The following is a 6,389-nucleotide window of genomic DNA, read 5'->3' as shown; positions in this document are numbered from 1 at the left end:
GCAGACCCTTGCGAGACCCTTCCCTCTGCATCTATTCTGTTGTTTTGCTTTGCACGGGGCGTTTTCAGGAGGGGCGCTGTTGTGGTTCCCTGAGCCAATCACAGCGTATAGGTGAGTGTGGGAGTGGTTCAAATTAGCAACTGGGCCCCATTCAGACCGGCGAACACGGCGAAAGAGCGATGCAGAGTTGGCCTTCTTTCTGTTAGACAGGTAGGTGCCTCAAACCGGGTAGGACAAGCTAACCGGCGTTAGCATGCTAGCGCAATGGTAACCGGTGGTTAGCATGCTAGCGCAATGGTAATGCTGTCGGTGTCAGCTCGGCGGGGTGGGCGTGTTCTCGCACGAGAGAGTGAGTGAGCTTCTGGTGACGAGGGGCCCAGTTTAAATGTGTTGTTGATAAAATGCAAGAAAAAATCCTACTTATTATACCTTTAAGTTTGTCTTAATTTTCAACCAGGGCACGTTTCAAGATACAAGATGTTTATTGTTACTCCGGTTATACACAAAATAAAAGAAGCATTACTAAAAAATAAAACGTACATGTAGAGCTAAATATATACATCATAGGTAATATATACAATTAATCACATTGGTTCCCATGTACTCTTTATGACAGTGCTTCCAGACCTGGGATCACATAGGTATAAGAAGGTTTATACAGTTTATAAAGTATTTTTATTTATTTTAAAAAAAAGATCTTTTATGTTACCCATAGACATTACGCAACTGGTTATGATTGGTCATCATAAGTAGATATAACTTGACTGAAGTCCAAAATGGTTGGGAACAGCATCTCTGTGCAACATTTTACTATCAAAAAAAGTCATCTGAAAGTTTGCATGCATGTGTTATAATGTCCCCATCCCAGAAAGACATACTGGATGCAAATGATCAAATTGATGGAGCTACATTTGAACTCCCCTTGTTTATGCACTTCCTTCAGTTCACCAGAAGAGGGGGCTGTTTGTTGACAAGAGAAAATGATGCAAGCTTGCTGATGAGAGCTCATGGAAATTCTCTTTACAGATAAGAATTTTAAAATATCAGTAAAATAGCGCTTTCTATTGTAAAGAATTACATGTATTTACTACCCAGTGAACTGATTTGCTTTTATAAATAAGCAAATGATTAAAAAAAGTGCATTAAAACGCTCAAGGTCCGAGGGTTAGATCTTTATAGTGCTTTTATTCCAGTATTAATAAAAATCAACATATCCTCATGTTTGTGAACATGGACTACAAATGCTATTTTTGCTGGGAAATGATGCTTTACTTTGTATAATCATGGATGAATGTTCTCCACAGTGAAAACAGAGAAGGAGACATAAGAATGATACAGCATAAAGCAAGAACAGGCTGTGTCCACCCTCAGGTGTTCTTGAATAGAACAGTTAATCCCTGCCTGGCTGCTGCTCTAGGAATGACCTCTGACCTCCCAGTTAGTCTGGATTGTTCAAAGTGTTTTTGCACCAAAGCCTCTCTTCCCTCCCTTTAGATACTGCCTCTGCATGGATTAGCAGTTTCATCCGTGTAAATGTATCTTTAAATGTGTCTATGTGTGCATGATTTACATTGTTTGGTTACATAAAGCCATAAGCGTCTGCTAATCTCTCACCGTGCAGTTCCACTCATGCCTCGGCTGCAGCGGCAGATAAGTTGTTCCCTGTGTCTCCTGCAGCTCTTAATCAGTTTCCTTTAATCCATAAACTTTTACTTACAGGAAGCAGGAGGTAGAGTTACGAGGGAAAAACACACAATTGCTGTTTGTGCTGCAAATTTAAACCTGACTTTGAAAACACTCTGGAGCATTGAAACAGCAACTCGAGTCATTAGAAGCAAAGTGCTGTGCAGTACCAGGCTTAAAGAAATAAGTAGCAGATACTGCAGTCGTCTACGCCTTTTATTAATTGTTGGAAAGAGAAGAAGAAAAGACTAAATGAGAAGTTGTTGCAGACTTTAACATGACATGAATTATGTAAGGAAAGGATATCATAAACCCCACGATGACACCTAAAACAACAGCAATGCAGTTTGTTTTTTCTGGTCTTGTCTCCCAGCCCCAAGGGTGAGGTTGTAAATCTTTAAAGTATGTTTTGCACATTCAAAAGTTCAGCTAATTGCCTTAACGAAGACTTTTGTGGGTGTGGCTTGATCACAGTGCAGGCAAGGAATGCAAATACTTAAGCAGAAACAAAACCACACCTGTCCATACAATATGATTCAAACTGAGCCTCGCCCATTTGTAACGAGCCAGAAAAGAAAAGGCAAAAACAACATAAACATTTGGAGAAAAGTAATAAACAATGTCACCCAGCGTAAAAGTGTAGCTGATTCATGTAATTTATATATCTTTAAAAAGCAATAGCAATCATGATTACGATATTTAAGGATGATAATAAGGCACACTGTTAAAATCAGTACAAAAAAACCCAAAAACATATATTTACTGCAGGCAGGTGTAGTTCCGTATTCATGCAGGTTATGACAGAAGAAGAATGCGTCAACCTTGAGGGCAAAAATAATTGTAAGAGCATTTGCAAATTGTTAAGAGACATCTGTCTCTGTTTTGTGTCAGTTACTCCCCAAACAACGCTGCAGAAGCCACAGCTTCAATCATTATGGACAGGTATAAACCGGAGAGGTGGGTTGAGTTCCAAAGCCTCTCAAGCTTTTAACCTTTCAAAGTGGTTTTGCTGCACTTGTGCGCTCTTTGTTGTTGTTTTCTTAATCATTTCGATGCCAATGTGCTTTTGCATGAGCTAATTACAGCTGTCGTTATAAATCACCTCAGGAGCTCAACGTGCCCTCCCTGTCGGGGAAACTCAGAGAGATCGTGTAAGGTGAGAGTTTACCCTTGGATAACTTTCATGTATGAGCCTTGAAGCTGCACAGGCCGGGACGGCACTCAAGTTTCAACAGAATTTAAACTAATTAAAACTATTTCTTTTTACAGTCCAATAACTCTTTTGCATTGTCCAGAATAATAAATAAATAGTATTTGCACAAAAAAATATGTCAAAGATGGATTGTGCAACAGACAGTTGTAAAGTTCTAAAGAATTTGTCCCTGATCTCTGCATGATGAACCAGGAAAGAAAAGGTAACTATGGTGAAGAACACGCCCGTGTGTGACTGTGGGAACATCAACACAATCTGTCAGACATCTGTCACAGCATGACAGATATGTTTGGTTTCTTCCCTTGCCAATTACACACAAAGAATGTTTTATTGACAGTGTGAGGGTGGATTTAAATGTCATTAGTTGTGGGTGTGATGCCACCAGCCTGCAGTTTGTCCTTAATATTAACAAAGTGATGTAACTTTATTTCTAAGCACCAAATTTGACACAATTAATCAAGCTTTCTACAAACTTTGAATTGGTCCAAAGGGAACTGCAAAATGCCACATTCATACATGTTGCCTCTCTACTTCCTCTTCTAACTGTGGTGTCCCTCAGGGCTCCTCCTTTGTCCTTGGTCCTTTATGTACATCCATTTGATACTGCTTCTACACTTTTTCTAACAGATTTATTTGATGGATATTGCACACATCTTTGTGATTTTGCGCTCAGTTTTCTGAAATGTATTTGGACTGCTCCTCTGTTGAATTATTGGTGCAAACCCAGAGTGAAAGGAGAGTCCATTTGCATCGAGTGTTTTGCTGGTTTCAGTTGATGATTGAGCCTCACACAACTTAAGATTTTATGATCAGAATCATGACCTCAAATAATGAGAATTGTTTATATAAAAATACTCTATTATACTTGAAGGTAATGCAGTTACATGAGAGCAGTGCATCAGTGTTGCTTCAGGAAGAAGTTTACTGTAGTGAGTAACAAACTACTAGTACCTTGTTGTTTTGTTTGTTTCACGGCATTCCCCTTTAAAAGAAAATCAGCCTCTCCTCTACTTTGTATACCACCGCCAAAACCCCGCCCCTTTATGCAAATCTGCAGTGACGTCGGCGGAAGCCAGCGCTACGTCTCTTCTTCCGACAGATATTCCTTTAAAGGCGTATTTAAAGCCCTGGCTTCAGTTGCAGCAGCAGCGGACAACCTATGCAACAAAAGCAGCTGCAGAGCCGAGCGACTGTCCGACCGCTTCAGCGGACACAAACACGGAGCCGGCGGCTGACACGACCCGGCGAGGTGAGCACGGTGTCGTAGTTTACACACCGGCGACGGCAGGGCACGGATATTAAACATTTTCTGTCCGCCGTTGGGTCTCGGCTCCGGCAGGCGGAATACACAGCATCTCAGGTTGCTGCTGCAGAGAGAGGGAGAGGAGGAGGAGGAGGAGGAGGCATTTACAGTAGTTTCTGTAGGCCTGTTTCAAAACAAAAAGGCTGGAGGTGACAGCCTGCGATGGGTCAGGTTGCATAATTAGGTTGCTTTTATTGTCAGGTGGTAAATAATTAAAATCTCTTAATTGTTATTAAATGAAAAGCAGGTACAGAAGGGTTCAAAGCAGAAGGGTTGCAGTTAGGACATTGAGTAGGCACATTAGTGGTAGAATAAGCTTTATTTTCTTCAGCACTACACCTTTGTAATGAGCAGTTTACTGTAGTGAAAAACACACCTGTGACTTGGGGAATATCAAAAGAAAACAGGTGGGCCAGTCTGTTTGATTTCTGGGCTTGCCAATTAAAAATAAATACAACTTAAGGAGTGTCATGCTTTTAATTAGGCTAACTATTAGTCTGTTATTTTATTGCCAGTGGCTGCAGGTGCATTTAAAGTCACCTGTTGTGGATGTGATGCCAGGCTGCAGTTTATTTGTGTATATGTCAATCAGTGGAAAGAAATGTGTAAACAACAATTTTGTTGGTGATTAAGTCATTAAAGTTATCTTAACAGTAACGGTGCTCAAAATATATTCGGTTTCAGACTCTCAAATGTGATTTATGTTTTGCTGATTTACTGAGTGATTTATGATGCTTAAAGTCGTTAGATGCATTGGTATAAATGTTTTTGTGTTGGGTCAACAGCAGATCTCCTCCACCTCTTTGCTGTCGGAAAGTTGTTTTGCTTCGAAGACAATGCTCACATAGATTTCATTCTACACATATATACTGTCACGTTTCTGTGATTCTGCATACAATGCTTTAAGCCAGTTAAGGCCAGGAAAGAGGAAAGACTTTTTGTTAGCGCTGTACTGATTCTAGTGTCTTCCATTTATTGGCACCGGTTGTTTTAGAAGATGCAGTTGTGTTTTGTGCTGTATTGATTTAATGTACAGTCTAACGTGGCTTACCGTGTGTGTGTGTGTGCTTGTTTTTCTGTGTGCATAGTGCTGATTTGACGGCACGCAGATGTAAACAGGGCCTATTTGCTTTGTATGTTTTTCAGGTACGACTGCAGGGCTGAAGATCGCAGCGTGGACCAAAAAGAAACGTCTCAACGACATTTATGAAGCTTTTAAGGCCTTTTGGTGAGTCTTAAATACACACACACTTAAAACTAACGAGGGAGCAACCACTTCTTTAATTTGCTGCCCTTTAAAAGCCCGGTGTCTTTTTTACTGTTACTTGGTCTAAATCTGCATTCTTGCTTCTCAAACTTCTTCCTCAAAAAAAAAATCTGTGTCTCTTTGTGTCAGCGTCTCGCTCTCGACATGATGCTGCCTCGGTTTCAGTTTGCATGGCACAGATCAGCCGATTCAGCTGAAGTGAAAGCAATCCACTTCCTCTTGATGTAATGTTTGCTGACTATCAACTGGTGCTGAGTCAGCATCGCCTTATTACTGACACGCACACACACACATGCACAGCGTACCGCACAAGATGTAGCCAGACACGACTGGTCACATGCAGACAGTCACATGAACACAGACTCGTGCACATAGGCGTACATTCACTCAGATGTTATGCAAACAGATCATACATCCTCCTCCAATGTGTACATCTACACGGAGAGGCTTTTGATCATTCGCCTATATACAAATATTTAAACACTAAACATGCTGAACTGGATTATATATACATTAGATTATATATACATTGCAAAATATAAGAAAGCGTCTTAGTGCGTAGTTTAATCCTAGTTTATAACGCAGATCATAGTCTCTTTATGGATACATTAAAAAACGCACTTTACATTAATGATGGTTAAATCGAGATTGAGATTAGCAACTGATATAAAAACACAAGTACTTAATAAGAAATTATGTTTTAGAGGTTGAAACAAGCACATTAACTCAACTCAACTCATCAAGGCCAGTAACATATTTCAAAATGACATGTGCATGATGTAGGACTGTGCTGCGAGCCAACACCATTATACTCACTGGACTCAATTGGTTTCCACACCACATGTAGGAGCTCGAGGGCCTCGGTGGAAGCACAAATTGCAGATTCCTTAAAAGATGAAGAAGGAATCCTGTTGAGAGGTTTT

At 40.4% G+C, this 6,389-nt stretch overlaps 1 protein-coding gene across 1 annotated transcript in view; it reads left to right on the top strand.

The window, feature by feature from the left end:
* Positions 1-4,052: 4,052 nt before the first annotated feature.
* Positions 4,053-6,389, top strand: part of LOC138608534 (solute carrier family 45 member 4) — a 56,767-nt gene continuing 54,430 nt past the window's right edge. Inside the window, exons 1-2 of the mRNA XM_069681145.1 lie at positions 4,053-4,145; positions 5,346-5,427. The gene's annotated coding sequence lies outside the window, so the exon portion shown is untranslated. The remainder of the gene's footprint in view (positions 4,146-5,345; positions 5,428-6,389) is intronic.

The sequence above is a fragment of the Semicossyphus pulcher genome, unplaced genomic scaffold, assembly GCF_022749685.1.
Source record: "Semicossyphus pulcher isolate SPU_LCO1_2020_fin unplaced genomic scaffold, fSemPul1.0.p SCAF_5, whole genome shotgun sequence".
Classification (NCBI taxonomy): Eukaryota; Metazoa; Chordata; class Actinopteri; order Labriformes; family Labridae; genus Semicossyphus; species Semicossyphus pulcher.
Note: the sequence above shows the minus strand (reverse complement) of the source record. Positions and strands in the feature narration are given on the sequence as shown.